The sequence below is a fragment of the Phyllostomus discolor genome, chromosome 15 (assembly GCF_004126475.2).
Source record: "Phyllostomus discolor isolate MPI-MPIP mPhyDis1 chromosome 15, mPhyDis1.pri.v3, whole genome shotgun sequence".
NCBI lineage: Eukaryota > Metazoa > Chordata > Mammalia > Chiroptera > Phyllostomidae > Phyllostomus > Phyllostomus discolor.
In genome coordinates this window covers 1,411,462-1,422,768 of record NC_040917.2, presented here as the reverse complement: position 1 = coordinate 1,422,768, position 11,307 = coordinate 1,411,462, and positions in this window count along the sequence as shown.

Below are 11,307 nucleotides of genomic sequence, written 5' to 3'. Positions count from 1 at the left end.
CAGTGGGTTGCTAAGTACCATAGTTCTTGAAGCCATTATTTTCTACAGGAGATAACTTCCAAGTTCTCCCTTGTGATTATGAACCTGAAAGTCTACCATACAAAGTCAAGTTTGCAAAAGGTGTTCTACAAATAAAATCATGTCGGTGGGGCATGCAATGTGAAGGAAGTCAGCCTCACCCAGGGAGACCTGGTTGCTGTAATTTCCAACATCACATCTGAATACAATTTCCTCTGAGCTGAGTCCAGGCATTCCCATTCCTCCCAAGAGAAATCTACTGGCATGTCCTTGAAGATAAAAGAGTCCTGAAAAAAAAACAAAAGTGGCAAATTTATCAAGGAGACACAGCACAGTTCTCAGTGTCATCTAACATGAAAAATGTTAGAAGTTGTTTTGACCTAGGTAATATCCTGCATCATTCAGGAAGGACACTTTGACTCTCTAACACTCTCTAATGTATTTTGTAACATCAACAAGTGAGGATAATACATGTCTACCAATCCAATGCAAAGACATTTTTATTTTAGGAAAATGAACTTTAAAAATGAAGGAATAGACACAGGTATATGGATTGTTGAATGTTGTATTTGCATCATTGAGATTCAGCTGTGTATACTTCTCAGCTACAAAGGGCATGGCAAGTTGAAAGTTTAAGTAACTTCTTTAGGTTTCATTCAGGCAACAAAAAAGGTCCTTGTGTTAAAATGCAGATTTTGATTTAAGAGTTGCGGGTGATGCCTGTGTTTCCACATTTTTCAGAAACTCACTTGTTTAAGTATGTTTGATTGATTATTCTGTTACAATTGTCCCATTTTACTCCCCTTTTCCCCCTCCATCCTGCAACCACTCCTGCTCTACAATTGCCTGAATAAGTTCATGACCATGAGTCATACACATATGTTCTAGGACTTCTCCATTTCTTATACTATTTTAAATTCCCTCTAGTTTATACCCACTGTTTATGCTTCTACTTCCCTGTACCTTCTCCCCCATTCTCCCCTCACCCCCACCCCACTCTTCACCCTCCATATGATCTCCATTTCAGTGAATTTGTTCCTCTTCTAGATGTTTGTTTATTTTGTGTTTCTTTTTGGCATTCCTTTATAGTTTTAGCTATTAATACTGTTCATTTATTATATTTTCACTGTTCATATTTTTATCTTCTTTTTCTTATAGTAAGTGTGTTGATCACTTCATAAAAGGGCTTGGTAATGATGAACTTCTTTAATTTGACCATATCTGGGAAGCACTTGATTTGGCCTTCTGTTCTAAATGATAGCTTTCCTGGTTAGATTAATCTTAGATGTATGACCCTGTCTTGCATGACTTTGAATACTTCTTTCCAGCCCCTTCTTTCCTGAAAGGTTTCTTTTGACCAATCACAGGTTAGTCTTATGGGAACCCCTTTGTAGGTCACTATCCATTTGTTTGTCTGGGTTTAACATTCTTTCCTTATCTTTTATCTTGAGTAATTGGATTGTGATTTGTCTTCCTGTGTTCCTCCTTGGGTGCAACTTCTTTGGGACTCTGAGAGCTTCCTTTACTTGCTTGTGCATTTCCTTCACCAGATATGGTAACTTTCCCTTCATTCTTTCTCAGATTAGTTTTTCATTTTATCTCTTCCTCTTCTACTTCTGGCATCCCTATGTTTACAATGTTGGAAGGTCCCTGACATTACTCAGCCTCTCATCTTTTTAAATTCTTGTTTCTTCATTCTATTCTGGTTCAATAAGTATTTCTTCTTTTTGATCCAAATTATTTCTTTCAGTCGCAGTTCCCTTCCTTTCCCTGTTGGACACCTGTATATGTCTCTGTATTCTATTTTGAAGCAACTCCACTCAACCATTTCTATGAGCACCCTGATTACCAGTATTTTGAACTGTGCACAGAGTGGTTGGCTACCTCTTTGGTGCTTAGTTTATTAAAAAAAATATATACATATTTTGGAGTGGGAAGGAAAGTGAAAGACAGTAAGAGAAACACCAATGTGTGGTTGCCTCTAGCATGACACATACTGGGGACCTGGCCAGCAACTCATACATACTTGGAATTAAGCCAGAAACTGTTCGGTTCACAGGCTGGCAGTTCATCCCAAGCATCGCAGCAGCCAGGTTTGTTTTGCTGGAATGTTTATCTATTCTTTTCTTTGGGCCATATTTGTCTGCCTCCTTGTATCTGTTATATTCCTAGGGGTGGAGCCTTAGGTATTTGCCAGGGCAGGTCAACCCAAGTTGCTGGGTTGTGGTTCTGTTTGTGGGGTCTTGGGTCAGAGAGGGAACAATCCTGCTTGCTCATCTCTCACTCAGCTTTCATTCAATTCTCCCACTACCCTCAAGTGAACTGCCCTTTCTGGTGCTAATTCTGTGGTGAGAGGTCTTGTGTACATCCCAGGATCCCTGCAACAGAATTTCTGTAAGACTGAGAGTTTCTCCTGCTGCTGCAACCTTCACACGTTTTCATGGGCAGGGGTTTTATGGCTTCAGTTTCCTGCACTCAAATCCTGGACTACGCTGTCTCTCTCATTCCCCTGTTGTTATCCCGGTTCATATGCATGCAAATGTAGAACCATCAGGTTCACCAATTCTCGCCTCACCTCCCCAGTCCTCCATCCACTGCCTCACACTCCTGGTATGCCAGCTGCCAACTTGCTACGAGTCATCTCCACACTGACTGTCCATATCTGTCCCTCCTATTAGTCTGCAGGAATGTTTCTTCTTTAACTCCTTGGTTGTAATACAGTTTGATCTTTGGGTACTTCTGGTGGTTTGTTGTTTTCAATTGGTAGTTATCCTTTTTTTGTTGTTGTTGTGCAAGGAAGTTAAACATGCCTACCTGCACCTGCATCTTGGCCAGCAGGGAAAAGCTCACTGTTGAGTAATTAAACCATTTTCTCTGGTATAGGTGCCATCATTCTGATTAGCACAAAAAGGAAGACAGAGAACATAAGTCACAAATGACTTTGGATAGAACAAATTTTATAAAATTTACATTTCCCAAGAAGTAAGAAACATAGCATCCACAATTTTATTTGAATATTTAGTATAGTTACTTTGAGAACAAGATTATTCTTGATGTGAGAATATTTTCTAAAACATACAGTAAAAGGTAGACCTTGAGTTTTACTACAAACTTGACCTACATTTTTTTTTTAAACCACAGGCAACTGCACCTAGACATCTCATGGGAGTTCACTGCTCTGTTTGTAACTGAGAAGAATGAAAATATTTTAAGAGAGTAAAAAGACAAAATAATTCAACCCTGAACATTTTATGCACATAGCCAGACACCCTCATGCATGTGAAACTAGGTACAAATGGAAAGTAATAGAACACAGAATTTCTATATCAAAGTAATCTAGATTATGTTATGATTCTGTAAATGTGGTGAATGTCTGTGTGAAAGACACCCTTTGTGTTTTCTAAACACAATAAAGAAATAAAAGCATAATAATAGAAAAGACATTAGAGCTATTGTTTCTTGGTGTTTTATTTCTTAGAAAATTTTTCTTAGCCCTGGCTGGCATAGCTCAGTGGATTGAACATGGGCTGTGAACCAAAGTGTCGCAGGTTCGATTCCTAGTCAGGGCACATGCCTGGGTTGCAGGCCACGACCCCCAGCAACCGCACATTGATGTTTTTCTCTCTCTTTCTCCCTCCCTTCCCTCTCTAAAAATAAATAAATCAATAAAAATATTTTTAAAATTTAAAAAAAGAAAATGTTTCTTTATCATTTGTGGAGAGCTAGATCCTAACAACTTAACTGAATTAAACATACATTTATAAGGTGATTCTTGTAAAATTACCTGAAAATATGATAAATGATAATGTAGAGTATGTCCGTGACATGAGTGGGCAATATAAGAAAAGTGTACAGGAACAAGGCCCCACTGATTATATCCTTCATGTCAAAAGTGAATGATGTCTATGAAATAAATGCAGGAACTTAATTTTCCAAAGCAAACAGAAGTTAAAAAGACAGCAAAAGTGCCCACATAAAATGGGATAGTTTTTTCACATCCCTCAATAATTCCCTGTCAGACTCTTGTTAATGATAAAGGAAAAACAATTCACTCTACACTGAATAGTGCACCTCAGCCAAGTGACTATGAGGTGGATTGTAACAATGAATATTCAATGACTGAGACATGCAGAAGGATAGGTCCTTATTGGTGAAACACCATTGGCAAAATACATAAATAAGAAATTAATTACATGATCATAATCATAAGGAAACATTCAGTTTTTCAATGTCAATCCACAGTCACCTCCCATATCCAGTACACTAATTATATATTTAAACTGCAAGACTTTCTCATCAATTGAGTGACAAAGTCTAGTCTACTGATCGACCTGTCACAGAGGAGATGATTTCAGTGTATGAAGATTATTGATTACAGGCAGGAATTCTTGACCTGCAGCAGCCTAGAGAAAGAGAATGCACAGAAGGCCCTGGGACAAGGAGGAAACTACTGTACCTAAACTATTGCCCTTGGGAATCATAAAAAGAAACATAAAGAAGTAGATTAAACAAATTTCACTACCCAAGAACATCAAATAAAAGGAATAATGGTTGCTGGCTCTGAATCTAATCATATTAGGAGGAATAGTCAGCACAGCCTCTGACTCAGGACACATATTTTACCTGAGAAGCTGCCATGTCCTCCTGGTGCTGATCCTCCTCCTCCTCTGGGTTCTTTTCTCAGGAGACCATATGCTGAGGAGCGAAGTTTGCATTTTGAGAATGTGTCTTCAAAGGCACAGCCCTTTTATCTAATCCCAACACAATCACTGGCAGAAGGACCTGGAAATGCTGAAAGGCCCACCCTCTCCTCTCCTTCGTCAGGGGAAGGCAGGATAATAAGCTGCTGCCTGGAGACCACACTGAGTTTGTTCTTCTGTCTTTGTGTGCTCTCTCCTCCCACTGAGGTCCACAAACTGCTACAGCAATCAAAACGTGGGCTGCTCTCCTGAACCCCACACCTGACAGAGCATTCTGTTATCTCCCCTGAACAAAGCCTGCTCACCACTCTCACAGATGCATTCTGAGCTTTCCTGCCAATCAATGGTTCACTTGATCATCTCCTGGAGAACCTCATTTGACAATGATCCCTCATGGGAAAAGTTCTCTAACGCTCTGGGAAGCACACAGGTGATGTCACTTGTAAGATCTCTTCAGATGATCTAATAACAACCTGTAGGGGCACAGTTTAGCTATAAAAAGCATGCAGAGCCCTTTGGTATCAAGGTCCCACTTGGCATCCATAATCTGCTTTGCTGCCCCTGCACTGGCTTTCACAACTCCTCTCCTCCAAACCACACTCTGTGTCTGAAGTGCATCTTATTAAACAGGGAGGATATCGAAGGGGACTCTCAGCACATTGCGACTCTCGGGAGCAATTTGGGCTCCATAGGCCATGAACAGTGAAGCGCACAGATTGTTTACTGTACCTGACTTGTGACTTTAAATGGTGAGCTGTGGGCTGGCTGCACAGGCAATGCCTCTCAGCAGGAAATGCTCAAAAGAAAGGTGGAGAAACCTCTGCCGGGTCGACCTCAGTGATTCTGAGAACATGGCCCCTTCACCAGGCAGCGAACAGGTCAGGGTGTGGGGGCTTCTCACTGTGTTCTCAAATCACATTTGTGGGAGGTGCATCATTGAGTATTTCAACCACAGTAGCAGCGATCGGGCCTCAGGTGCCCAGGAATGTGAACTCTGTGGATCAGTTTGGAATTGGAAACTCCAAACCAATGAAGATTTGTATGACGTTTGCGGATCTGTAACTACTTCCCAAAGTCTTATAAGTGTGCAGTTTATCAAAACACACAGGAGTGCGAGTCTCAGCTGTGCACGTCCAGAGACAGGCAGCATCTGGTTACAGGCAGCATCTGAATACAGGCCTGGTGATGGTGGAGACCTGCATGGAAGAACTGTGAAGAGGTCTCTGGGTTGGGGCCTGGACTCCTGTCTACATATTTATACTTGGTTATGTTCTTTTTTGTTGGTAGCAAGATATATATTTTTATTAATATTTTTATATATGTTATTGATTATGCTATACAGTTCTCCCATATTCACCCTTTATTCATCTCCACCCTGCCCACTCCCTCCCATCCACATTCCCCACGTTTAGTTCATGTCTAGGGGCCATACATGTGAGTTCCTTGGCTTCTACATTTCCTATGCTATTCTTAACCTCCCCCTGTGTATTTTCTATCTACCACTTATGCTACTTATTCTCTGCACCTTTTACCTCCCCTCCACCCCTCTCCTGCTGATAACCCTCCATGTGATCTCCATTTCTGTGATTCTGTTACTGTTCTAGTTGTTTGCTTAGTTTCTTTTTCTGTTGGTTTTAAGTGTGCTTGTTAATAACTATGACTTTTTTTGTTTTTTTTTTACTGTTCATATTTTTTATCTTCTTTTTATTAGAGAAATCCCTTTAACATTTCATCTAATAAGGGCTTGGTGATGGTGAACTCCCTTAACCTGAACGTGTCTGGAAAGCACTTGATTTGTCCTTCAATTCTAAATGACAGCTTTGCTGGATACAGTAATCTTGGATGCAGGTCCTTGCTTTTCAGGACTTGGAATACTTGTTTTCAACCCCTTCTTGCCTTCAGGGTGTCTTTGGAGAAATCAGGTGACAGCCTTATGGGAACTCCTTTTAGATACCTGTCTCCTTTTCTCTTGGCTGCTTTTAAGATTCTCTCCTTATCTTTATTCTTGCCTATGGTAATTATGATGTGCCTTGGTGTGTTCCTCCTTAGGTCCAACTTCTTTGGAACTCTCTGAGCTTCCTGGACTTCCTGGAAGTCTATTTCCTTTGCCAGAATGGGGGAGTTCTCCTTCATTATTTGTTGAAATAAGTTTTCATTGCCTTGCTATTCCTCATGACATTCTAGTATCCCTGTGATTCTGATGTGGGAATGATTAAAGATGTCCTGGAAATTCCTAAGCCTTTCATCTTTTTTTTTTAATTCTTCTTTCTTCACTCTTTTCAGGTTGAATGTTTCTTCCTTCTGGTCCACATTGGTGATTTGAGTCCCAGCTTCCTTCCTGTCACTGATGGGTCCCTGTACATTTCCTTTTATTTCACTTAGCATAGCCTTCACGGTTTCATCTAATCTGTGACCATATTCAATCAATTCTGTGAACATCCAGATTACTAGTATTTTGAACTGTGCATCTGATATGTTGGCATTTCTTCATGACTTAGTCATATTTTTTCTGGAGCTTTGGTCTCTCCTTTCATTTCAGCCACTTTTTTGGTCTCAGAATCCCTGTTACTTCATGAGGAGCAGAGACATAAGTGTTCACCAGAGCAGACATACCACATCACTGGTTGTGATGCTGTATGTGGGGAAGGGGTCTGACAGGGAACAAGGCCACTTGCTACACTCTCTGCCAGTTTTCAGTCACTTCCCCCACTTCCCACCATCAAATTGGGCCCTTCTGGTACTGAGTCCTGGGTGGTACGTTTTGCATGTTCTAGGACCCTGTGGTTCTCTCCATGGAACTCTCCTGGGAGGCTTGAAGTTTCTGCTGCTGTCGCCTTAATCCCCACCAGTGTTTTCAATCACAGGTTTGAGGCTTTATTTCCCCACACTGGAACCCAGGGTCGTGCATTCTGTCTTGCTCCCCAGTTATGTTCCACGTTTATCTGCACTCATAAGTGGGTCTGCCTGCTCCACCAGCTGCCACCTTGCCAAGGGTCCTTTCTGCCTGGCTTCCCATCTCCAACACTGCTACCTGTCTGGGTGAATTTTGTTTCTTTAACTTCTTGGTTCTTAGACGTCCATGCAGTTTGATTTTCTGTCAGTTATGTGTTTTTGTTTTTTTAATTTTTGTTGTCCTTCTTTTGGTTATGGGAGGAGGCACAGTGTGTCTACCTACACCTCCATCTTGGGCCACAAGTGTCCTTGGTTATATTCTTTACTCAACCACCTCATTGGACATAAGAACTATTTTGTATGGCTTCAACAAAATTAGAAAATTTGTGAGATTTCCATCAAAAATTAAACTATGATAGTCCTATAATGAAATTTTAGATGATCCTTTCAAACTTTTAATTGTAATTTTTCTCTTATGTTTATAATTACTGTTGTTTAGTACTGTATGACTCTCAATTCAGTATGTTACAGAATCCACTAATATCCAGTTGGTATGTGAGAGGATTGCTCGATGTCGTGAAAAATCCAAGAATTTGGTGACCAGGGGTGTCCGATTTCACTGTGATGTTGAGTGTGGTATATCTGTCTGTCTAAATGGGTCATAGAGGAGAGAAAACACACTAGGAATGCTTGTCTACAAAAGAGGAGGAAAACTATGCTTTTCTTTTCTGTCTATCAACAGAACACTCTGCCTATTAAAAGAACAGTACACATCTTTTAAATATGCACACAGTGCTACAGCAAGACAAAAAGGGTCCCCAAGCAATTCTTGATAAATTTTATATGAATTTAGCCCTGGCTGGCGTAACTCAGTGGATTGAGCACGGGCTGAGAACCGAAGTGTCGCAGGTTTGATTCCCAGTCAGGGCACATGCCTGGGTTGCAGGCCAAGACCCCCAGCAAGCACACACTGATGTTTCTTTCTCTCTCTTTCTCCCTCCCTTCCCTCTCTAAAAATAAATAAAATCTTAAAAAAATAATTCTTATAAAAATTTACATGAATTCCAGCTATACAAAGAGATTTAAAAATATATATTTATTTATTTTTAGAGAGGAAAGGGAGGGAGATAGAGAGTGAGAGAGAAACATCAATGTGTGGTTGCTGGGGGTCATGGCCTGCAACCCAGGCATGTGCCTTGACTGGGAATCGAACCTGCAACACTTTGGTTCGCAGACCCTGCTCAATCCACTGAGCTATGCCAGCCGGGGCTCTACAAAAAGATTTTTAAAAAGTCGTACCTATGCATGATTACACTCACAAATGAATATAAACCTCCAATGAAACTCCTCTGAAGCAAAATTCTTTGTAGGGTCCTCCTCACATAAAAAATTCTGGGAAAAGACAACAATAACCCCTCAAAATTTTTCCCACTCAGTGGAACTAGTTCATACCCATAGGACTCTGGTTCACAACAAATGTCCGGGGATTCGCTGGGTGGGCTCTAGTTCAAGGAATTATTTCTGGGGGCCTGAGGGAGGAATTATCCTTTTCTTGACTCCAGTTGTCCTGAGAAGAAATATCTACCCCTTCAGCTTGCTTGTTCCCTATTGTACCTGCTCACCTCTACTAGAAAGTATACTTCCCTCTTGAAATAAGCAGCTCTCCCTGGCTTCTTTCTTCTAATAAATATTTATAGTTTCAATGGTCATTGGAAGTTTATGATGTTACAGTAAGTTTTATGATACAACTTTTTGCAGTTGTTAACACACAGTGCATATGTTTCAATATAGCACTTTGTGTGGAACAAGGTCACTCCCTTTTTTTTACCTACACCATATTTTTAGCAATACATGCCTGAATTTTGAGGTTTATTCCAGGGTCCTTTCACTTCTCAGTCCTTCCAGGAAGAACAAGTATAGTTTCTGATCACTAATACATTGTGTTTCTAATAAAGAATTTCACCGGAGCCATTTAAGTGAACTGGACTCTTATATCAAAGGGCCTGAGGGTCATGTCCTTCATTTACAGTGAGCCCGTGTTCTCAGTTTTAAGTTCAAGTCAACCCTCAAATTAATTTCTAATATTCAGTTTAGGACTCAGGGATGAGGCAGAGTCATGCTCATGAACTCTTGCCTGCAACTCAGTTCTTATATTTTTGAAGTCAGGACTATTGACATGTGGTTTTAAATCAGTGGAAAAAATAAAATTAACTAAAAATAATATTATTTGGGGGGAATGGGAACAAGTTGTAAGTGGAGAACATCGGGTGTCAGTTGTCATGGTAACAGCAGTGCAAACCTCACTTTCCCTGCTAAATGAGCTGGCTCTGAATATGAATACCTGTCAGGGTGAAATGGCCCAATTGCCCACAGACTTCTGGCGATGGAGATATTCTCCTTTTTTAGAAACATACCCATAATCTTGGGATCTGTTTTCTTCATCACTCTATTTACTTTTACTTTACTGTGTGCTGCTTTATCCACACACTTGATTCTCAAGCACCTGACCTCAGTCAACTCACACATCCACAGACTTTTTGTTCAGGACCTGTGTCATTCTGGTTCATTCAATGAAGACTGAAAGCAACCCTTTTTCTTCACACTTACATAGAACTTAATTTGTCTCTTTGTTGTATGTACATTTTCATTTCAAACTATAAAATACTATGAAAAACTGATATAAATAAAATAATTTTAATAGAGTTCTACAAGAACCATAAAACACATTGGATCCTATCGATTTTTTAATATAATTGTAAAAAAAGCTTTTATTTATTTATTATTATAGGGGCAGTGAGGGAGAGAGAGATAGAATCATCAATGTTTCTATTGATGGAACCCACACATGTTCCCTGACTTAGAATCAAACTGGTGACCCTTTGGGTCACTGGAAAGCACTCAGTCTACTGAAATACACCAGTCAGGGCCTATCCAAGTGTGAAATAAACATTTTTATATTCTTTTGAAATTTTCTCATTCTGTAAAAATGTTCTTTCATGATTCTTCTCCAACAAACATGAAAAATAATCAAATTTCCTTTAACTGGTATACAGTTATCTTATGTAATGTATACAAATAGTAGTTTACCAGCATTTTCAACAACTATGGCCTAAAATAGACCCCATACTGGCATTCCCCATTAAACAGAAATTGTAATATAGTATCTGAAAGATGAAAATCAGGGTCTTTCCCAATGAAGAAATAAGCTGTTTCAAGAGTAAACATTCAGAATATTATGAAAAAGTCTGAGTCCAATTGCAAACACCTGACCACTTCTATATCTTTAAAGCCTTGCTCCTTTTTCTCCCTCTTCTGTCAGTCTGGAAAAACTGGAAATGCAGCTCGAGGATTTCCAGGTTTGATAGCAGCTGAAGTGTCATACCTTCAGCAGGTCACTGCAGGCCAGGCCCAACCTGGACACATTCTAAACCTCAAAACTCTCATCATTCTTTATTCTCTGGAGTGATGTGTTTGACCATCTCTGGATATCTATCCTCTACTCCCTAAAAACTTTTTTTTTTAAATGATACAGGGAGTATCTTAATGCTTTAGTGTATGGGCTCATCATTTTCAATAAACAAACCAAACAATGTTTTTTTTTTTCCATTTTACCACTATGGTATGACAACTGTAAATTAATACTAAAAAGCTTTGGGTTTGAATGTATGGGCTCTCTAGTTTATCAAACAATTATAAG